Source organism: Marmota flaviventris, chromosome 17, assembly GCF_047511675.1.
Source record: "Marmota flaviventris isolate mMarFla1 chromosome 17, mMarFla1.hap1, whole genome shotgun sequence".
Lineage (NCBI taxonomy): Eukaryota > Metazoa > Chordata > Mammalia > Rodentia > Sciuridae > Marmota > Marmota flaviventris.
In genome coordinates, this window is record NC_092514.1 from 22,000,401 (window position 1) to 22,024,866 (window position 24,466).

At 37.0% G+C, this 24,466-nt stretch overlaps 2 long non-coding RNA genes and 1 pseudogene across 3 annotated transcripts in view; all 3 read left to right on the forward strand.

Annotated features, from left to right (window-relative positions):
- The window catches only part of LOC139702320 (uncharacterized), a 57,323-nt gene that overhangs the window by 10,323 nt on the left and 22,534 nt on the right, over window positions 1–24,466 (forward strand). The window lies entirely within an intron of this gene.
- Window positions 1,816–3,981, forward strand: LOC114080602 (uncharacterized). Its single transcript, XR_003580627.2, has 2 exons — window positions 1,816–3,113; window positions 3,730–3,981. It is a non-coding gene; the product is annotated as an uncharacterized lncRNA (long non-coding RNA).
- Window positions 6,638–7,470, forward strand: LOC114080600 (riboflavin kinase-like; annotated as a pseudogene).

Sequence of the window (24,466 nt, forward strand, 5' to 3'; positions counted from 1 at the left end):
TCCTTTTATGCAACTGGCTTTTCCAGGTGCTGGTAATACCAATTATGGAGATTAATCCCTTTTCATCAGGTTTTTACTCTAAGTCCTAGGGAATACAATGGTGAACTCATGATATATGTCTGAATTAATTCAATAGGTTCTATTGCTTTGGAATTCTCCAACTTCCATATTCAAAAGCTATCAAACCTTTTTGTGTCTTTCACAGATATTATCAATATTTCCCATATTGATCATTTTGGTTAAATGTGGAGCTAAGTAGAATTTTCTGGTCTTAAAACGTTGATAAATAAGTGAATATTTATAGAGTTATAAGATGTTAGACTTTTTAAATTAATTAATTGGCTAGTTAATTGAAAATTTTTTTCAAGAATGAAGACCCCACAGTCTATATTGGGATGGATTGTTACATTCTATCACATTGATACCACCAAGGTGCTCTAAGCAGAAGAATAGCATGAATAACAAGAACTTTCATTACTAATGTTTATTTAACATTTGTTGTGCCAAAAATTGTGTTAAGGGCTTTATGTACATTTTCTCATGTAACCCACTTTATTCTGTAAACCAGATACTATCCCTTGTATACAGAGGAGGGAATTAACACTTAATAGTGGTTATAAGGTATACACAGAGTAATACAACTAATAAGTTAGTAGCCAAGCCAGAATTCACACCAGATTGTCTGTCTCTAGATCTTACATTCTTTACCATGATCTTTCACTGATGGATATTTAATTAGACTTGGATTTGTGGTTTTAAAGGCCGTCCAGAAATGCAAATAACAGTGGTATGGGTGGAATCTGTTATTATAGCAGGTCTGTTTTAGTATAGGCTGACATTTTCTATGTATAAATGAACTAAATGGAATTTTAAGGTAAAAATTTAAAGAATGTTTTTCTTTGTTTAGCTTATTTTTATGTGCCCTTCAATCTTATGGGACTCTCACTGGCCCTGGTTTTAATAAATGTCATGCATGCCTCATGATCAGAGGTCCTTTTAGGTGCAGTATCCGAGCATGCATTGATCCTAGATATCTATGCAGACTTGAAACTGGATAGAGTTGCTTTTGGACAAGATGGTAAAGCTGTTAGTTTGTCACTGGTGTCTCCAACTCTATTTTTTCTTCCTCTTCTCTAGGTTGAAATATGTCTGCATTTCCTGGAGCTATGACTTTTTGTCTTTAACTTCTTTTTTTCTCTGTCTAGGGAGGATATATGATATTGTTCATCCATACTAATAGAAACGTAACCACCGTATGTTGTTTCGAGAACCTTGGTATTTGCATTTTGAGTTTTCCTTTTAATTGTGAAATGAGAGATTGTTCCTTATGTTAGGAATTTCAGTTCTTGGTAAGAAAAAGGAGAGAAATTATTTTGGGCATAAATCTGCTGAAATTACACTTGGCCCACTTAAAAAGCCATCCTTAAACAAAAATGTAATTTAGTTTTTTTATTATTATTTATAATGCATGTGGTGGATTACACTGAAGAAAAGGTACAAGTATCTCACGTTTACCCTCTTTTTACTCTATAGTCAGATACTTTCTGCTTCACTATCCACAGCTCAGAGTTCTGTTCCTGTAGTCTCCTCAGCATTTTAGGAAATTGCCTCCTCTTCAGAATTTCCCCCCTCCCTCCCCCTCCTTTCTTTCCTTCCTTCCTTCCCCTCCCTCCCTCCCTCCCTCCCTCCCTTCCTTCCTTTCTTTCTCCCAGTATCCTGAGAATCCACAGTGCCTGCAAGTGGAAGCTCCATATCCTTTGCCACAAACTCTGCATCTACGGCCCCTCATTCCCACAGCCAGGGAATTTCTGCTTTTTCTGTATCAGTCTGCAATGTCCCAATGGGCCCATCATTTTGCACTTTGGTGCACAGGATGGAGAAGGTGGCAGTTGTACATGGTGTTAAAGAATTCCTCAAAAGATGAGGGGATGAAGGAATGCATGGGAAGACAGAGGTGCTTAGCTTACACTTAGCTCCTCCAAGAGAAGGCACTGATTATTGGAAGTTAGACTCAGGAACATTGTCTTTTTATTGTTGCTGTATGTATTTCTGTAATAGAGAAGAAAAACTGAGAATTAAATTTACATATATTAGGAAAATCTGTCAACAAAAACATTAATATTGCAACTTGAGAAAAGAGAAACTAGAAATTGTCTGCATACATGTAGTAATAATCTATCAACAAAGTGTATTGAGTGCTGACCTTACAACGCTGTTTGCCCTTCCAGATCCTTTTTTTCACCTTTCTCCATCCTGCTGTCTGCCCCAGAAAGACAACTTTGCCCTCTGGCTTTTATTATGTTTGCCCTGTGGAGACCCCATAAGAAATTTGTAGAAGGGAGAAGAGTAAGTTTGAATCCTTTATTCCACTGGCCTTCTGCATAACTTAGCTGTGTCCTTTCACTGAAAGCCATAGCTCGTCTTAAAATGGCCCCTTTTATAGGACTTTCCCTTTTGAAGTTACCTTCCTTTATCCTTTTGGGCACAAGGGTGATGATAGCTGCCCATGGTGGGATTATTATCATATCCAGACCTTTGTAAATAGTCCTTTTATTAAACTCCTTGACTTCCTGTAAGTTGAGTGTGCCAGATGTTTCCTGCTTGGCCTCTACTAGAAGGGATCATGGAGATCATTTTCTCCAATTCCCTCATTCTAAAGAGGAGTAAACGAAGACCACAAAAGTGGACATGACTTGCCTAGAGCCACATCTTAACGCAGTAGTGTTATTCTTTCTGTTCGATGTGGTCCTTATGGTGGTGTTGGCGGTGTCTGAGGTGTGGAGGAGTTAATAAAATATGTGGATCTTTAACTAAGTATTGTAGTTCCCTTTAACCTAATCAAGGCCAGAAATACACCAACACCCTCAGAAGAGACCGATCCTTCCCAGGAAAGAATATAGAGATTTCTATCATGGGAAGAGATAAAGTGCTTGGGAGAGTATATCACCTTTGCCCTGTATTCACAGTGCTCAGCATGTGCCTCTGTCATTCTGCTAATCTCATATTTATGTTGCATTTATTTACTAGGGGAAGTTTCTCAAATTATACATAACAAAACCCTCCCACCCTGAGATTCAGAATCTGTTCTTATCCCCTGCCAAGCATCACTGCAGGTAAATTGTTACCATTGGGAATATTTTGTGTACTTGAGCTGCTTTGTGGTCAGTAAATATATTAAGAACCATTGATAGGCAATGTGGAGATTCTGGTTGCTTTTTAGTAGGGCCATGTCTCAGAAAAGCTTTGCTTTAGGAAGATTTACCAGATGGAAGTGTACTAACTGGTTTGGAAGGGACTGGGAGCAAGGAAACTAGTTAGGAGAATGTTGCAGTGTCTAGATATACCATTATAGACATAGAAAAAAAGAAAAATAATGATTATTATTTAATTATTGATAGAATATTAAGGTGCACAAGAACTAAGAATTAGTGGTCTATTGGTGTTTTGTCCTTAAAGAAAAGGAGGACAATAAAATACCATGTCTCTGAATGCCACTTTCCATTCCCCCAAACCTAGCCAAGTACAATGAGAACAAGTCTGGGTGAGAATATTCAGATAAATATTATCTTGAAGGACACTGGATTTCTCTTATGTATGCTGGGAATTAGGGCAAGTTAATGTTATCTTTAGAGATTTGCTTTCTTGCATGAATGTCAAATTTCTGGTTCTCGTCATATAATGGGACAGAGCAAGCTAACTTATGCTACTTCTCTAACCTAACCTATAAAGCCCTCCTACCTGTGGTAACTCATTTGGATCAGAGCACTGTGGAGAGGGAAGTGCCTGTATAGGTGGCTGCCTCTGGACAAAGCATCATGGGGGAATGGAGGTGCTACTTTCTGATGAAGCATTGGGAGCACCATGTGAAATGCACCTGTCCATCCTGTTGTCACTGGACTTTCTGGTGAAGCACCTGGCCAGCCCGTTGCCATTGGATATCTCCATAAGTATTTCTCAATAAATCTTATTTTTTATGTCTCATCTTCAGTATTTTATTTTTTGGTCTCTCAGCAACCTACTCCACTGCTCAAGCACAACTGGGCTGTGGATGTTACATGACAGAATAAGAAAGTCTGGAGGAACAGTGGTTTAGAAGTACAGATGCTGAATTATATTCTTGGAAGTGCTGGTGGTATGGCCTCGTCAGGGATAGCCTTTTGCTTCAGTTTCTTTAAGGTGAATTGGTGCAGGTTTCACAAGGCAGGAAACACTCCTGGATGCATGTTATATTTTTGTTTGGAAACCTTCTGGGTGTCTTCCTTACAGTCCTTTTCTCAGAGAGCCTGCTCATGGCTGCAGTTAAGGTAGGAGTAGAGAGAATGTCTTAGGTGGGATCAGGTAATAGATAAGATCCTCTATGGCAGCCTGACATTTTAGGACTACAGAAACCAGCTCACCCCTCTCTTCACCTCATCAGATGAAAAGAAAGATAATGGGAGGAGTAGGTGGAAAATTAATGAGGTTACATGAGTTAACAGGAGTTAAGTAACAATGAACGATGAGCTCTTCTCCTGAAGGGCCAACCCATGTGTAGAGGTGGGGCTGCTCCTGCTGAGTGTGAGAGAGGGTGTTTCCCCCATCTCTGGGGAGGAGTAGAGGAATTGGCACCTACCAAAGTTTCCATCATTGAATTTGAATATTTCTTTTACTGTTCTTCCTCCCTGCAGCACCTCTTCCCATCTCCCCTAAGCAGTTCTATGCTCTGAAGTTGCTCTCTGGTACTCTAGAACCACATCCTACATTGTTTGTCCTCCCTTGACAGTCTCCATTTCCCTATTTTCTCCTCCTTCCCTATTGAAAATTTTAGCCTGCTGTGAGAACAGGTAATAAGACTGCCATCTGGTTAGTCTAATTCACTGTAAGGTTTGACTTACTGACAAAGATGGGAAGGACTGGAGAAGTATTCACTGAAGCTATTTACATTAAAAATGCACCTCTTATCTAAGTGGAATTTGGGGCACTGAAAATTTTGTACTATTTTGATGAACACAGCTAACCTATAAGGTATGTTGTAGCAAGACAGAAGAAAAGAGGACTCTTTGTTTTCTCCAGTCTTTCCCCATTGTTTCCTAAAGGGAGGGGGCAGTATCTTGGCTCCGATTTTTCCATTTTTGTACAATAGCCATTTACTGAGAACGTACTATATGCAACACATTTTATTGGTAAAGTGCTCCATAGATGCAAAGATAAGTAAGATATGGTTCTTACCCTTAATGAAGCCATATCTTATGGGGTGGAGTGTAGGGGACAAGACACATAATTATAAGAGAGGTGGAAGAATTTGATAATGCAGATTTATATAAGGAAAAGACCTTATGAAGTGCCAGCAAGGAGAAACTAGTTTCTAGATGACTCAAGGAGATGCCATTTGAATGGTATCTTAAAGAATGAGTGAGAATTTATTGCATGGGAAAAAACACTAGATAGACCAGCATGTATAAAGGAGATGAAAACATACATGATATATTTGAAAACTGGGAGAAGTTTGGTTTGGCATAAACCATATGTGAATGGATGCCAAGAGATAAGACTGGAAAATAAGTTGGCTACAGTGGGAAGGTCTTTTAGTGCCATTCTAAGGAATTTGGTCCTATACTCATAAAGTGGACCATTGAAGGCTGCTAAATAGGAGATAAAAGTGACCTTAATTTTTAGAAAGTTAACTTTGCTGACATGTACTACTTGGATTTTAGGAGACCTAGAGTCAGGGAGATGAGATAGGAGGATTTGCAAGTGTCTGAGAGTTGGGGAAGAAACAGAATGTCAGAGTGGTGTGGTAAGAAGAGAAAGATAGAAGATAGAAATGGTGGCATTTGACTGTTGGCTGGTTGCAGGTTGATAGTGGGGGAATCTAAGATGACAAAACATTTCTAGTTTTGGTCTTAGAGGAATTCCATTAACTAATAGATGGATGAAAAGGAGGAACAGGTATTATAGAGAAGAATAACTTCAGGATAGGGGAGCCTGGGGATGGGGCATCTACATTCAGGTGTAGATATTCCATGGGCAGTGTGGGTCTGGAATCCAGGAGAGGAACTATGGCTGGTTTTGCAAGTTACTAGCAAAGAGAAAGCATGGATTGCACAATGTTTCCCAGGAAGAGTGGGTAGAGATGAGGACCAATGATAAAATCTTGACAAACTGTAGTATTTAATGAGAAGCAAAAGAGCTTGACAGGTAACAAAGATCCATGAGATAGAAGTTTGAAGCGAGCCAAGGGAGAAGAAAATTTTTAGATGGAATGGTCAACAGTGTCAAAAATGTCAAGAGGACCAAAACTACAAAGTTGCTTTTCAATTTGGCTATTTATTCTGAAAAGATCCTATGAGTACTGTTATCCTTTGGGACTATAGTTGAATTCTCTCAAAGGTACTAACTAAAATTACATATATTTTTTCAGTCTTTATAGATTATATAATATGATAATTTATGCACATTAAAGGAAACATGGAAATTGGTGTAATAATTTAGGAGAGAGCTTATCCAAAGATTATCCATGTTGAGGTGGTAGTTGAAGCCTTTAGACCACCTGACTTTTATAAAGGAGAGAGTAGAGGGTTCAGATCGAATGGTGAGGAAACACTCAAAGAAAGTACTCAAAAAAGAAAGTGAATAAGGGGAGACACACTTCCTGAGTTGTCATGTAGCTTCTGTTGATCAGCTGTGTGAGGGACCCCCACAGTGCATGGTGTGCCCATGTAGCCCACAGAGCTCCTGCCCTGTCCATCTGCTGGTCCAGGGCTCCAGGCACAGCATCCACAGCTGCTCCATGGGACACATACACTGGGCTGCACCTGGTGTCCCTAGATGATGACCTCATGAGAAACCTGCCAGACTTCTGCTGGGGCCAGGTGGTGAGAGGTTTCAGCTGTGGCTCCAAGCATCTGGGCCTCCCCACAGCTAATTTTCTGGAATAAGTAGTAGATAATCTTCCAGGTGTCTGGAAGATACCTACCAGGGTAGGTGACACAGATATCTGCTGGCATTTATAATGGTTGAAGCAGTGTTGGCAGTGCTGGAAGTGGAGATGTCCATAAGACAGATAGATGGTGGTGGGAATAGAATGATACCCATACTACAAGACCATGAAAAAGTCCATGGAAATAATATCCATACCTTCCAAGGGGCCTTCTATGGGGGAGTCCTCAATGTGGCCATTGTTGGCTACCTCAGACCAGAAAGGAACTTTGATTCTTTAGAGTCACTTATTTCAACAATTCAAGGTGATATTGAAGAAGCTAAGAAGCATTTAGATTTACCAGAATATGTAAAACTCAATGATGACAATTTCTTCCAGGTTCCTAAAAGTAAAATAATGAATGGCCACTGATGAAAAATTACCTCAATTATTTATTTCACTGTTCATAACTATGTAGTCTCATCTTGCTTACATTTTAAAAATTAAAAACTTTCCTACTGTGGTAAATTAATTTTAAAAGTGCCATGCTACCCTATTATGCTTAAACTGTTTGACCCATTATGTTGTATTACTAAAACGAATCATTTAAATCAATTGTTTTATGTAATATGTTAATTAAAATGAATCACTAGAAAGTTAATTTTTTTTGTAATGGAAATAAAATGTATATAAATATAGGTTAAAAACCAAGTCACTATGAGAACTGTAATTCTCATGGTAAAATGCATGTGTATGTATATTGCCTATATAGCATATGTTGCTACAGAGAAGACATACAAAAAGCATGCATTAAACAGAAGCTTGATCATGTACTATGAACCTAAGGAGAAAAATACAGACTGTAACTTTGATACTCTGTGCAGTAAGGTATCATTAAGACTTTTGTGAAATTTTGTTTTACTCATTTCCCTTCTGAGGTCAGTTCATTATACTGTCTCCGTTTTTGTGTAGAGATGCCTCAATTTAAGAGGCATTTAATTCCATTTAGTTCCCTCTGCCTATCAGCTTCTCTAGTTTGCTTTTTAAGATAGTAAAATAAATGTTTTTCAGTTCTATAGGTTTTGTTTTTTGTGTTGTTTTTTCTTAAGAGTGTATAATTTTGTTTTTCAACATTTTTGTTGACTTCAGTTTTTTTTCTTTAAACAATTACTAGTATCAGGTTTTTTTTCCCCCACCTGGAATATCCTACAACTGTACACTTAGAAGATTGCATCTGTCTATACTATTCCATTCTATCACTATATGTTGTGGTTCAGTGCATTCTTGTATTACATTTTTAGAAAAAACAAGAAATCTTCATCTTTGGGTTTTCTTAGAATTTAAATGAATACATAGCAGTTCATTATATTTATCAGTTTCTTAACACAAAAATTTTATTCCCCCCCCCCAGAGAAACTATTTAAGAGCCAATTAAACTATGAATTACATGGCAAGTTATTTATTTTTAATGTGATTATATGTTACAGAGCAAATCTAAATGTTGTAACTATGTATGTGCAATATAATTTAATGCTAATCTGAAGAGCACTTGTAGTTTGAGGGAAAGTTGTAAATAAAATTTTATTAAATAAAAAACAAACAAAAAAGAATAAAAAGAAAGTGAATAAAGAGTGATCTGGAAAAACTGGAAATCACAGTATTATAGCATGGGGGATTCACCTGGCAGGGTTTCTAGAAGAAAGTTCTTGCAGGCCTTGAGTTTCAAATTCTGCAGAAAGACCATGGAGAATGAAGCCTAGTGAAAAAAAAAAACCAAAAACGCCCATGATGTTGCCACAAGATCCTTCGAGATCAGAGAGCAAGAATGTTCTGGACAATTCAGGGCACAGAAGCTAGGCCATTTGTCATTAAGGAAGGAAAGGGTGGAGATGAGATGAAGCCATCTGTATCTTATGTTGCTGCAGCTTATTGAGTGGATGTATAGGACAAAAGAAGGGTGAGGAGTGAAGGCGAGATTGTTGGGTAGAGAACACCCTTGTCAAAAGAAGCAAGTCAGATTTTGAGCTCCTTAGAAGTACTTAGGAAGTGTTCCCTCATGGGAAATAAAGAAAAGGAGACTATTCAGGTAGCCAAGAAGATAGCCTGGTAGGGACCTGGAAGGAGAGAGAGGATTTAGAAATAATAATGATAGATCCAAGAAACTGAACCCTCAGTCAGCAAGATTTTGACAATACACATAGGTCTTTATCCTATCTAGTGATTATTTGTGTATTGTCCCCCACCCTCCACACTGTAAGATATGACTTCCTCAAAGGTAAGGATTGTACCTTACTTATCTTTGTATCCTCAGGACCCCAGTAAGGCCACCTGTTGGATGAGTAATTTAAATTTTCATAGGAAACTTATTAAAACAGACATGTGGTATCATTAAAAATATATCTGAAAAAAATATACTCTTTAGAAGAGTCACTGTGATGAGTGTGCAGGAGTGCAAGTGCCCAGGAAAGTGGTCTTGGACACGTGGGAAAATATGTCCAAATTGACACTCTAATCTACACATCAGTATTGTGAATACAGTCATTGTACACAATCTCAAGTGTCAGCTCCCATCTAGGTATGGTCCAGTTCAGTTTCTGGACCTGCAAAGCTGAGGGGAACAGTTTCTGGACTATGGCAAGTTTTCTAAAGTAATATTAATTTACATATTTGATAATCTTCTTGATAATCTAGTTTTGTCAAGAGCCTTTTGTTTGCTTTATTATGTATTCCCATACCTTCCATTAATGGTTTAAGGAATAATATCAGTAAGCATTACTTTAAATAATTAATTGGTTTTAATTAATTTTAATTGGTTTTAGTAACTCAAGAACTGATGATGAAAAATTGAAAAATAGTTTTAGGGAATATGTAGTTTGTTGATAATACACACAGAACATTTTTGCTGCCATTCTTCTGTCCTGCTCTCGTGGTAGACATTACTATTTGATAATGACATCTTTCTGCTGAAACCAGACTTGCTGCAGAATTATTCTTAATAACATGAATCCAGGAAGCCATGACTAGTTTCTTGAGTTGGAGCCATGTGAGCTAAAACTGTCTTCCCTTTCTAACTCAGATGATTTGTTATGGATTGTAGCCATCAAAAATGCAGAATTACATTGGAAAGGACCCAACACCTTGGAAGCTAATATCATTTTTGACCAAAAGTTTCAGAAAATAATACCAGACTGGACAAATAGAAATGACCACATTGGAATTATCTTCACTGTCATGGTTTCAACCAGAATGCACTTTGCAAGGGACCTTAGAGGTTATTATCACATTTCAAACTCCAACTTCTTCTTACTGGGTGTATGGTAAATTATGTAATCCCTCTTAATCCTCATGAAAGACATCCAATTCATAAATTTGAGACTAACAATTTAGGCAATACATACAATGTATCTTAAATGTAGCAGGTACTCACAAATGTTGGTCCTTCTGTCTTACTAAACAATAAGCTCAAATATCCCACTCTCTACTTATATATTTCTAGAAAATGGGAAACTAATTGTCTTACAAGGCTTTCCATTTTTGAAATGCTCAAACTATCAAAAAGTTGTCTTTATATTGAATTAAATCTACCACAGGGAATATAATTTTGCTGGTGGGGAGTCTTTTGGATATTTGACAAAGTTTAATCTGTCCTCTGAAATCTTTTATTTTTTAAGTAAAGGATTACCAGTTCACTTAATTTTCCCTTAGATGATGGATTTCCACCTATAGTATCATGTAAGCTGCTTTTTCTAATACTTGGAAAAAAATATTGATGCAATTTAGATAAAACTTAGTTAGCATGCATTTAAAGAATTTGGTCCTATACTCAGAGTGGACCATTAATACTAGGAAAAAATGGTTTTATTTTTAGAAATGCATGCTGTGTTTTACCCCAACTACATCAATATTCAGGGAAGTACTATTTCCAGAATGTAATACAACATGGAATTAATTTTTTAAAAAGATCTAAATTCACAGAAATTATTTAAATTTAATAATTAAAAATGAATAACATATGTGTCCCCCCACCCTTGGTTTCAGGGTGTGGTTTCAGTGTGGCCCACATGGCTTCAGCACATTTGTAATGGAAACTTGTTTTACTCACTTTCTGGGTTTACCCTCTTTTCTTGGGTGTGGGGCTAAGGTTTGTCATTCAGACATTCTGATTGTGGTGTTGATTAAGTAGTTGGCTCTTAAGCTATAATTATCTTCCTTCTTCAATTAAAATCATATTGCAACACATATTTATTGCAAAATCTAGTGATACATATTGGATTTTTATTTTCCTCCAAACAAACTTTCCCTGACTATTCATATTTTTTCTTCCAAATTGTTCAACTGTTCAGTGTTGCTGTGTCTCATTGCTGGGTTTTCTTCCCACTGAAGGTTGATCAGTGAATACTTTCCAATATTTTTGTCGGTGTCTCATTTGCTTTAGTTTAATGATTAAAACAGACTGTTGTACTGTTTCCAGATTTTGGAGTTTTGTATGACTCATATCATTATAGCCAAACCTATATGACAGCGTAATTGGTACAAAATGAAAAATTCAATCAACATGTGCTTTTATTGTAAATTGAGCCAAATGACAGACTGAATAGTTTTCATTGAATTTCAACCATCTTCCCCCCTGAATTTTTGTTTTGTTTTGTTTTGATGCTAGGAATCTACTCCCACATCCTTGTGCGTGTTAAGCATGTGTGTAACCATTGAGCTACACCCTCGGCCCATTTTCCTCTGAAGTTTTCAATCATGTGTAAACAACATATAAGCCTAATGTGATGTTTCTAAGCATCATTTCAACCAACATATTTGGCCTACCCATATACTGCCAGATGCTGCATTAAGTACTGAATGGTCAATGATACATGGCCCTACCTTTGCGAAAGAATTAGATGCAAACATTCATCTTCTGAAAATAAAGTGCAGACCACCAGGTCAAGGACCTTAGAGTTCTTATAAGACAGGCACATTAAATTTCTTGTTGCCTATCCATTCCTATGTAACACAGTATATAGTTTTATATAGTTTTATATAGTTTTATATAGTTCTCAAGGCTCTTTTCAGATGCTTCTTATGCCAAAAGAATGGTCCTCACACCCAGCCCTATGTATTCTTTCCCTCTTGCAAACTTCTGTATTACCTCATCTGCATTTTCTTTCACAGGCAGGTCACTTTGTACCTCAAGGTAAGGGCATTTGCATGTCTATGCAGGCTCTCAGTTGCTTCTGTAATATTAGTTTGAGGGAAAAATGTATTTTAGAGAGAGCACCTGTGGAGATTAAGAGGGCACAAGTTTTATTTTGATCAAATTGCTAGGAGTATTGTTTTCAGACTCTTTTTTTCATGTGAAAACCAGTCTTCCATCAGTTGCTTAAAGAGAACTCAGTTTTGTATCCATAGTTAGTTTTTTCATTTGTATAAAGCACACTCTAATGATGAGTTTGAGGTTTCCAAAGTTGCTTCTTTAAGAGAATAACTTTGGAACTTTTTTTCCCTTTGTAAGTACTGCATAGAAACCAAGTTACTATATTTTGTGAAAGCAACTTCTACTATTCTTTAGATGTGTGGGAAAAAGTCCTCAAGTTAATTTCCTTTAAAAACAGTGTCCTGAATTAAAAGACAGCCTGTTGAAACTGAAGATCACTTTCTACTGAATCACCAGATATTGAGCAATATGATTTATATCAGTAAACCTTGTGAAATGGCCAAGTTAAGGTTTGCATATTTTGGATACACTCTGTGTCCCCATAGAGTATCAAGTATTTTGAATATTTTCTGAAAATACTAATTGCATTCACTAAACATCTTGGTGAAATGCAAACACCTTTTAAATGTTTGTTTTTCAGTCTGTGACAGCCTAATTTATTTATTAAGATTTAATGAGAAGAAAGTAAGTAGAATTAATTTCCATGTGACTCAAGCATATTTTAAATAGAGTAATCAAAACAAATAGACTCAGGTAATATATATTCAAGGCATGCTCTTAGTGTCTCCTTGTGATGGTCATTACTGTACTTATGTGTCTTGAGAAGCTAGTGATTGTTCATTTAGTCTTAGCAAATATGAGTGGTGGAAAATTTAGACGTAACTAACAAATACATAAAAATATGATGGATATTTCAAGAAAGTAATAGAAGTATCTTAGCACCATTCAATATTCCTGCAACAAATGCCTATTAATCACTTTTAATGTTCAAAGTACTGGAATTACCTAGAGGGTAATGCAGGTATTATTCCAGCTTTTATTGAGCGAATAATCTAGCACTTGCACACAGTACCATGCACATATATTCAGCAAGTATTGATTGTCTCCTCTGCAGTGGACTGATGTGCTATTTTATACTGTGCTAGAGCTACAAAGGAAATCACAGTATGCCACGTGTATATTAAAATAGAAGAAATGAACTTGGCTAACAGAGGCAGAGGCCAGTTAAGTCTTCTCAGAGGAGGTGACATTTGAGTTAAGATCTGACTGGTGAGTGGGAGTTAGCCTGGCCAAATTGGAGTAGGAAGCATGTTCTGGGCAAAGGGAAAAAGTCCGTGAAAAGGAGCTGGAATGGGATGGAGCAGCAGGATGTTAGAATTTACTTGACTGTATTGAGTCCTTCACTGTGTATGTGTGTATCAAAATGTATATTAAAACGTCATATATATATATATATATATATATATATATATATATATATATATGCGCTAAACAAGACCATCAGGGTTGCTGAAGATGGAAAGGAGGCACACAATTTGAGAAAGGTCAGACCTTGCTATATTTTGGTCTTTACTCCAAGAGCAATTGGAAGCCTTTGAGGGGTTTTAACCAATGGAGTGACAGGATTGGCTTGGTGTAGGAAGAATTAAAGGGATATAGTTGTGTGGCCATCTAGGTGGGACACCATGAATAGTAATTTGAACAAGAGTGATGGTGGTGGAGGAAAGTAATTAGATCATAAGATATGAAGGAGTCAAAATGCCAGATATAACTAGGATACACTTAGAATCTATCTGTTGCATGAATGAATACATAAATCTATAGTTTCAGGAGATATGAAGATTGACCTAGTTAAAAGACCTTACAGTTGAAGGATTTTTAAACCAACATTGATAGAGGGATAATTTTTTCTGGATTGTTTAGCTTAAGTTCAATTTGACTGATATGGAAGAATTTGTTAAAATAATATTTTCTTATTTGGTGTTTTTTTTTTTTTTTTTTTTTTTTCTGAGCAAACCAAACATAAATGACCCATAAAGATCCTAAACAGATTGTGGTTCAGAGATAAATTATCATGATGATATAAAATGTTTGGGTACACACACACACACACACACACATATATATATATATATATATATATATATATATGAGATATACACACATGTATATTGCAAGTGCTTTTTTATACATATTACACATTTTTTGGAATGCAGTTTTGTATGATTAGGTTTTCAGGTGCCTTTTTGGAAAATGCAGTTAAAAAATCTCTCTGAATAAAGTGGCAAATAATCATGTAACCTATTTAACTTTGACTTTGTATCTGGGAAATGCAGTCTTACAAATACTGTCCTTTAACTCCTCAGAAATCATCTCTGTGCAACTGGTTGCTGTGTACCCTGGAGGCATCAGATAATCATGATAATGATGACTCAACCCTGCAAGGGTTCTCCTCCCTGCTGAGCCCTACCCTTCCCCCTGAGTGCTTCTCATCTTCCCACTGGCCAGCATTCAGTTCTCCTAGCTCCATCAGCTCCTAAGCTCAGCAAACTGAGATGCACAGAGGAGAGACAGCTGCTAGTGAAGACTCCAGGGGGGAATTGCCCCAGAAGACTTTTCCTTACCTCCACCCTCTGAATAAGGAGACAGGGAAACTAGACCTCGCTGTTCTGCCTTATCTACAACACTGCTGGTGAATTCTGATTAGTGCAGAACAAATTCTACAGGTTTTGTTCCAGGGTTGTCTCTTGATTGGATGTTGATTATGAATATTTGTTTTTTAAAAAAACAAAGATGAAATTTATCTTCTTATTTATCAGCCAGCTCAAGTTACTTATTAGATAAGATATGAAAGTTTAACATTAAGGGGCTGGGATTGTGGCTCAGAGTGAGAGCGCTTGCTTGCCTCCTACCTGTGAGGCACTGGGTTCGATCCTCGGCACCACATAAAAATAAAGATATGAAAAAAAAAAAAAAAAAAAGCCAATGGAAACCTTAAAAAAAAAAAAAAAAAAAAAAAGAAAGTTTAACATTAAAATCTCTGTCATCCAGAATCATCACATAAGGTTGTTTAGAATAGGTATCCACTGAAAACTTCCAAGAGTACCTTGAATATATTTTTATATAATGTAAAATATAATATAAAATGTAGCTAGATATATGAGTGTTATTCTTTAAAAACATGCTCTGAAAATATCTGCTTAATAGTTTGGTTTGGTCCTTCTACCTCCTCACACCTTTGTTAAATGATCATCATATTTTACATGTGGGGCAATGACACTTGCCAATTAAAAATGATGATGACTTACCTTATTCTATTTTCACAGATGCAATGAAGAAAAAAAGAGTATGAAACTTTATCATGTCTTTGTCTTTAGTTCATAAACACTGAGGTTATTGTCAACAGAATACATAAAGATTCACATATAGTTGGTGCTAAATAAATTTGTTTATGAATGAATATACAAACAATATGATACAATATGTATTTATAATTATACCAACTTATTTAAAAAATAAAATTTTACTTTAACTTGCTAAGAAAAGTTGTACTGAGGCTCTGTTCATTTGAAATATGAAATTGCAGCCATAAGCTGTTTTAAAAATCTCATAAATTGTGCAATCAAATGAAATATTTCAAAATGGATACACTTTTCTCAGTTGGGAAAAAAATCAGTGACTAGTACTCAGGAGCGGGGTTGGCTTGCTGCAGCACACCATTGCTGATCCTACATGGTCTCTGTGCTTCCAGCACAGTATCAGCATGAAGACAGACCACTCAGCTATGATCATTTTAAAATTGACTTCGTAGAGGTATGATTTCCATACACTGAGTTGTACCCATTTTAAGTGTACAGTTTGTAGAGTTGTGACAAATGAACTCATCTGTCACCATTATCACAATAAAAACATAGAACATATCCATAATCCTAAAGGTTCTCTTGTACCCCTCCCCAAATAACCAGCTAATCCTGTTCCTTCATTGCTTTCAGACCAGGTGACCACCAATCTGCTTTCTGTCACGGTATATGAGATTTGTGTTTCCTATAAATGGAACTATACTGTATATATTTTTTTAGTCTGACTTCTTTAGCTCAACATAATGGTTTTGAAATTTATCCAGCATTTTTTTTTTTTTAAGAGACAGGTCCTCCTATGTTGCCTGGGCTGTCCCTGAACTCGGGCTCAAGTGATACTGCTGCCTAAGCTTCCCAAATAGCTAGGTGCATCCCACAGCAGCACCTGGCTTCCTCAGTGTTTGTAGATTAGTTCTGTCTTTATTTATTGGAAGGTTGTATTCAAGTATGGGGGTTTGTCATAATTTATTTATTCACCAGAGAAGTTTTTTTTTTTTTTTAGTGAGAGAGTGAGGAGGGAGAGAGAGAGAGAGAGAGAGAGAGAGAGAGAAGTTTAATATTTATTTTTTAGTTATCGGCGGACACAACATCTTTGTTTGTATGTGGTGCTGAGGATCGAACCCGGGCCGCACGCATGCCAGGCGAGCACGCTACCTCTTGAGCCACATCCCCAGCCCCCACCAGAGAATTTTTTAAAAATATTTTTTTTAGTTGTAGGCGAACACAATACCTTTATTTAATTTATTTATTTTTATGTGGTGCGAGGATACAAGCCCAGTGCCTCACACAAGCGAGATGAGCACTTGATCACTGAGCCCCAGCCTCAGCCCTACCAGGGAATTATTTTTTAACCTAGAATTCTGGTCATAACAAGTCTTTTATAAATATGTTATTGCAATTGAAAGAAGATTCATTGAATTATCATCCCAACATTTTTAGTTTGATTTTAAGCTTATGATACTAATATTAAATGATGACATTTTAGATTCAATGCCAAGAGTTAAGAAACATTTAGTGCACATCAAAAACCATTTATTCAGTTATATGAATATATTTTTCATTTTCATTTGAGCCCTGAGTAGTTCAGATTGGCTGTCTGGTGTTCTAAACTCTAAATAATTACCTTTTAAAAATCTCATGCCTTTCTGGGGAGTAATTATTAGTTACATAAGATAGTTTTGATTTATTAAGTTGACGCTTTGAAAAAAGTTTGCTTTCTCCTTCTCTTTCTCCTCTTCATTTGCCTTCTTCCCTCTGTCTCCCTGTCTCTCAGATAAAGTTTCTACTATTGAGAACATCTCAAGTGGCCAGAACAAACAGGTTAATTTTTCAAAGTTCCTTTTCAAATATTGCAAGTTTTCTCTTCATATGTGGAAGAAACTACTCACCTCTTCCCCCTGCCCCCGCCCCCCCCCCCAAAAAAAATCCTGAAAGTAGAAGAGGGATTTTAAGGGAAAGGGGAGGGGACTGAGGGAAGGGGAGAGAGGAGAGGACAAGAGAGGACAGAAGGGAATGTGAACATGATCAAGACATGGTGTATGCATGTATGTAGATGTCTCAGGGAAGTTCATTAATTTTTACAATTAATATGTTAATAATTGTAATAATAAAGTTGCTCTCCTGATATTCCAGCAGGGGGCGCTATTATAAAGCCTAAAGTCATACCTTTGACTTTTTTTTTTTTTTTTTTAGGTTTTTAAAAAATTGTTATTATTTTTAGGGTTGGGTTGTGGCTCAGTGGTAGAGCGCTTGTCTTCGCACGCGCAGTACTCTGGGTTCGATCCTCAGCACCATGTAAAAAATAAATGAGTGAAATAAAGATATTGTGTCCAATTATAAAAATAAATATTAAAAAAATAAAGAGCTATTTAAAAAATATTATTATTGTTATATATGACAGCGGAATGCATTACAATTCATACTACACATATACAGTACAATTTTTCATATCTATGGTTGTAATCAAATAGAAATGATGGTGGAATGTGATAGACATCATTATCCAAAGTACCCAAAGTACATGTACGTCGTTCTGCTGTCTATGGTTGTTTTTCCAGGTGGTTCCCTTCCTACTGTGACCTAATTGCAAACCCATTTGTTTTGAATAATTTAAAGTCATTCCCCTTCTGCCCTCCAGATTATTAGTCATACGTGCTGTTCGTTAAACATTTTTTACAACATACAAAGGAAAAAATTACTTTCCACAGCCCTTGCTAATCCTTAGGAGATTAATGTAACAGTTCATTACCTACAGTATTTTTCAGACCTTTCTTTAGCTTACTACAAAATAAAAACATTTAAAAGTAAAATTTTCAATTGGTGAAATTTTAGATTTTAAAATAATCACTGACAATCTATTTGTCTTTTGCTGTCTAATCTTTTTTTTTTTTTAATTTTTTATTGTGGGTTGTTCAAAACATTACAAATTTCTTGACATATCATATTCCACACTTCGATTCAAGTGGGTTATGAACTCCCACCTTCACCCCATACACAGATTGCAGAATCACATCAGTTACACATCCGTTGATTTACATATTGCCATACTAGTGTCTGTTGTGCTCCGCTGCCTTTCCCATCCTCCACCCTCCCCCCTCCCCACCTCTCCCCTCCCCTCCCCTCCTCTTTGAATTCATACAGAGTTCAGAATGACTCCAAGGAGTGGCTGGCAGCAGATTCCATTGATAGCATCAAACTAGCTAGATTCATAGACTGTATATAGTGCCTTTTTGTATAAATTGGGTAACAGAAGCTCAAGATAATTTATATTTCCATGTATACTGAAATAATGGCAGCATACTAATAAAAATTATTGATTATTTGAATACTTTTTTTTTTGCTTTAATTTTTATTTATTTTTTATTTTTTTTATTGTTGGTTGTTCAAAACATTACAAATTTCTTGACATATCATATTCCACACTTTGATTCAAGTGGGTTATGAACTCCCACCTTCACCCCATACACAGATTGCAGAATCACATCAGTTACACATCCATTGATTTACATATTGCCATACTAGTGTCTGTTGTGCTCCGCTGCCTTTCCCATCCTCCACCATCCCCCCTCCCCTCCCCTCCCCTTCCCTCCTCTCTCTCTACCCCCTCCACTGTATAACCCTGAGGGTCTCCTTCCATTTCCATGCAATTTCCCTTCTCTCTCCCTTTCCCTCCCACCTCTCATCCCTGTTAAATGTTAATCTTCTTCTCATGCTCTTCGTCCCTACTCTGATCTTAGTTACTCTCCTTATATCAAAGAAGACATTTGGCATTTGTTTTTTAGGGATTGGCTAGCTTCACTTAGCATAATCTGCTCTAATGCCATCCATTTCCCTGCAAATTCTATGATTTTGTCATTTTTTAATGCAGAGTAATACTCCATTGTGTATAAATGCCACATTTTTTTTATCCATTCGTCTATTGAAGGGCATCTAGGTTGGTTCCACAGTCTTGCTATTGTGAATTGTGCTGCTATGAACATTGATGTAGCAGTGTCCCTGTAGCATGCTCTTTTTAGGTCTTTAGGGAATAGACCAAGAAGGGGAATAGCTGGGTCAAATGGTGGCTCCATTCCCAGCTTTCCAAGAAATCTCCATACTGCTTTCCAAATTGGCTGCACCAATCTGCAGTCCCACCAGCAATGTACAAGTGTACCCTTTTCCCCACATCCTCGCCAGCACTTGTTGTTGTTTGACTTCATAATGGCTGCCAATCTAACTGGAGTGAGATGGTATCTTAGGGTGGTTTTGATTTGCATTTCTCTGACTGCTAGAGATGGTGAGCATTTTTTCATGTACTTGTTGATTGACTGTATGTCCTCCTCTGAGAAGTGTCTGTTCAGGTCCTTGGCCCATTTGTTGATTGGGTTGTTTGTTCTCTTATTGTCTAATTTTTTGAGTTCTTTGTATACTCTGGATATTAGGGCTCTATCTGAAGTGTGAGGAGTAAAGATTTGTTCCCAGGATGTAGGCTCCCTATTTACCTCTCTTATTGTTTCTTTTGCTGAGAAAAAACTTTTTAGTTTGAGTAAGTCCCATTTGTTGATTCTAGTTATTAACTTTTGTGCTATGGGTGTCCTATTGAGGAATTTGGAGCCCGACCCCACCGAATGTAGATCGTAGCCAACTATTTCTTCTATCAGACGGCGTGTCTCTGATTTGATATCAAGCTCCTTGATCCATTTTGAATTCACTTTTGTGCATGGCGAGAGAAAGGGATTCAGTTTCATTTTGTTGCATATGGATTTCCAGTTTTCCCAGCACCATTTGTTGAAGATGCTATCCTTCCTCCATTGCATGCTTTTAGCCCCTTTATCAAATATAAGGTAGTTGTAGTTTTGTGGATTGGTTTCTGTGTCCTCTATTCTGTACCATTGGTCCACCCGCCTGTTTTGGTACCAGTACCATGCTGTTTTTGTTACTATTGCTCTGTAGTATAGTTTGAAGTCTGGTATCGCTATACCGCCTGATTCACACTTCCTGCTTAGCATTGTTTTTGCTATTCTGGGTCTTTTATTTTTCCATATGAATTTCATGATTGCTTTCTCTATTTCTACAAGCAATGCCGTTGGGATTTTGATTGGCATTGCATTAAACCTATAGAGAACTTTAGGTAATATCGCCATTTTGATGATGTTAGTTCTGCCTATCCATGAACAGGGTATATTTTTCCATCTTCTAAGATCTTCTTCTATTTCTCTCTTTAGGGTTCTGTAGTTTTCATTGTATAAGTCTTTCACCTCTTTTGTTAGGTTGATTCCCAAGTATTTTATTTTTTTTGAATATATTGTGAATGGAGTGGTTGTCCTCATTTCCATTTCAGAGGATTTGTCGCTGATATACAGGAATGCCTTTGATTTATGCGTGTTGATTTTATAGCCTGCCACTTTGCTGAATTCATTTATTAGCTCTAATAGTTTCTTTGTAGACCCTTTTGGGTCTGCTAGGTATAGAATCATGTCACTGCAAATAGTGATAATTTAAGTTCTTCTTTTCCTATTTTTATGCCTTTAATTTCTTTCGTCTGTCTAATTGCTCTGGCCAGTGTTTCGAGAACTATGTTGAACAGAAGTGGTGAGAGAGGGCATCCCTGTCTTGTTCCAGATTTTAGAGGGAATGCCTTCAATTTTTCTCCATTCAGAATGATGCTAGCCTGAGGCTTAGCATAGATTGCTTTTACAATATTGAGGTATGTTCCTGTTATCCCTAGTTTTTCTAGAGTTTTGAACATAAAGGGATGCTGCACTTTGTCGAATGCTTTTTCCACATCTATCGAGATGATCATATGGTTCTTATTTTTAAGTCTATTGATGTGGTGAATAACATTTATTGATTTCCATCCCAGGGATGAATCCTACTTGATCATGGTGCACAATTGTGTCCCAGGGATGAATCCTACTTGATCATGGTGCACAATTTTTTTGATATGTTTTTGTATCCGATTCGTTAGAATTTTATTGAGGATTCTTGCATCTAGGTTCATTAGAGATATTGGTCTGTAGTTTTCTTTCTTTGAAGTGTCTTTGTCTGGTTTAGGAATCAGGGTGATGTTGGCCTCGTAGAATGAATTTGGAAGTTCTCCCTCTTTTTCTATTTCCTGAAGTAGCTTGAAAAGTATTGGTATTAGTTCCTCTTTAAAGGTTTTGTAAAACTCTGCTGTATACCCATCCGGTCCTGGGCTTTTCTTAGTTGGTAGTCTTTTGATGGTTTCTTCTATTTCCTCAATTGATATTGGTCTGTTTAGGTTGTCTATATCCTCCTGACTCAATCTGGGCAGATCATATGACTTAAGAAATTTATCGATGCCTTCACTATCTTCTAATTTATTGGAGTATAAGGATTCAAAATAATTTCTAATTATCTTCTGTATTTCTGAAGTGTCTGTTGTGATATTGCCTTTTTCATCCCGTATGCTAGTAATTTGAGTTCTCTCTCTTCTTCTCTTCATTAGCATGGCTAAGGGTCTGTCTATTTTATTTATTTTTTCAAAGAACCAACTTTTAGTTTTGTCAAATTTTTCAATTGTTTCTTTTGTTTCGATTTCATTAATTTCAGCTCTGATTTTAATTATTTCTTGCCTTCTACTTCTTTTGCTGTTGTTTTGCTCTTCTTTTTCTTGGATTTTGAGATGAAGTATGAGATCATTTATTTGTTGGTTTTTTTCTTTTTTTAAGGAATGAACTCCAAGCAATGAATTTTCCTCTTAGAACTGCTTTCAATGTGTCCCATAGATTCCGATATGTTGTGTCTGTGTTTTCATTTATCTCTAAGAATTTTTTAATTTCCTCATTGATGTCTTCTATAACCCATTGATCATTCAGTAACCTATTGTTCATTCTCCAAGTGATGCATGATTTTTCCTTCCTTCTTTTATCGTTGATTTTCAGTTTCATTCCATTATGATCAGATAAGATGCATGGTATTATCTCTACTCCTTTATATTGTCTAAGAGTTGCCCTGTGACATAATATATGATCTATTTTTGAGAAGGATCCATGTGCTGCTGAGAAAAATAGTGTAACTGCTTGATGTTGGGTGGTATATTCTATATATGTCAATTAATTCTAGGTTATTAATTGTGTTATTGAGTTCTATAGTTTCCTTATTCAACTTTTGTTTGGAAGATCTGTCCATTGGTGAGAGAGGTGTGTTGAAGTCTCCCATGATAATTGTATGGTGGTCTATTAGACTCTTGAACTTGAGAAGAGTTTGTTTGATGAACATAGCTGCACCATTGTTTGGGGCATATATATTTATGATTGTTATGTCTTGTTGGTGTATGGTTCCCTTGAGCAGTATGTAGTGTCCCTCTTTATCCCTTTTGATTAACTTGGGCTTGAAATCTATTTTATTTGATATGAGTATGGACACTCCTGCTTGTTTCCAAAGTCCATATGAGTGATATGATTTTTCCCAACCTTTCGCCTTCAGCCTATGTATGTCTTTTCCTATCAAATGCGTCTCCTGTAGGCAGCATATTGTTGGGTCTTGTTTTGTGATCCATTCTACTAGCCCGTGTCTCTTAATTGGTGAGTTTAAGCCATTAACATTTAGGGTTATTATTGAGATATGGGTTGTTCTTCCAGCCATATTTGTTTATTTATGTTACTAAACATGGTTTGTTTTCCTCTTTGATTATTTTTCCCCCCTTTAGTGTCCTACCTCCCACTGTTGGTTTTCATTGTTATTTTCTATTTCCTCTTCCTGTAATGTTTTGCCGAGGATGTTTTGAAGAGATGGTTTTCTAGCTGCAAATTCTTTTAACTTTTGTTTATCGTGGAAGGTTTTAATTTCATCTTCCATCCTGAAGCTTAATTTCGCTGGATACACAATTCTTGGTTGGAACCCATTTTCTTTCAGTGTGTGAAATATGTTATTCCAGGATCTTCTAGCTTTCAGAGTCTGTGTTGAAAGATCAGCTGTAATCCTGATTGGCTTACCCCTAAATGTAATCTGCTTCCTTTCTCTTGTAGCTTTTAAAATTCTCTCCTTATTCTGTGTGTTGGGCATCTTCATTATAATGTGTCTAGGTGTGGATCTCTTATGATTTTGCACATTCGGCGTCCTGTAGGCTTCTAGGATTTGGGATTCTGTCTCATTCTTCAAGTCTGGGAAGTTTTCTCGTATTATTTCATTGAATAGATTGCTCATTCCTTTGGTTTGAAACTCTATCCCTTCCTGTATCCCAATGACTCTTAAATTTGGTCTCTTTATGTTATCCCATATTTCTTGGATGTTCTGCTCATGGTTTCTTAACAGTCTTGCTGAGCTGTCTATGTTCTTTTCAAGTTGAAATACTTTGTCTTCATTGTCTTATCTTCTAAGTGTTCTACTCTGCTGGTAGTATTCTCAATTGAGTTTTTAAGTTGGTTTATTGCTTCCTGCATTTCTAGGATTTCTGTTTGTTTGTTTTTTATAACCTCTATCTCCCTGTATAGTTGATCTTTTGCTTCTTGCATTTGTTTATGTAATTCATTGTTGAAGTGATCTTTCATTGTCTGATTTTGCTGTTTGATGTCTTCATTGAGACTCCAGATCATCTGAAGCATGTATATCCTGAATTCTTTATCTGACATTCCATCTGCTGCAGATATTACCTCTTCTAACGTTGAGTTGACCTGCATTGCTTGTGGTCCTTTCTTTCCTTGTCTCTTCATACTGTTTGCGTTTCTTTCTGCTTGGTGAAACTGTTGGGCTATTGAATTTTCCCCGTATATATTGCTCTTGTATAGTTGCAAAGTCTCCTTCGCAGGCACGGGCGGCGGCTCTGCCCCTCCTCCAATTGGGGCAATGTGCCTACCACGCCGGCAGGCTGCTGGGCCTGTTCTGCCAGTCAGTAGCAGGTCCGCCTACCTTGCAGGCGTGGGCGGCGGCTCTGCCCCTCTGCGGGCCGCTAGGCTTGTTCTGTCAGTGGTGGCAGTTCTGCCTACTTTGCAGGCGTGGGCAGCGGCACTGCCCCTCTGCAGACCGCGGGGCCTGTCCTGCCGGTGGGTCGCAGGTCCGCCTACC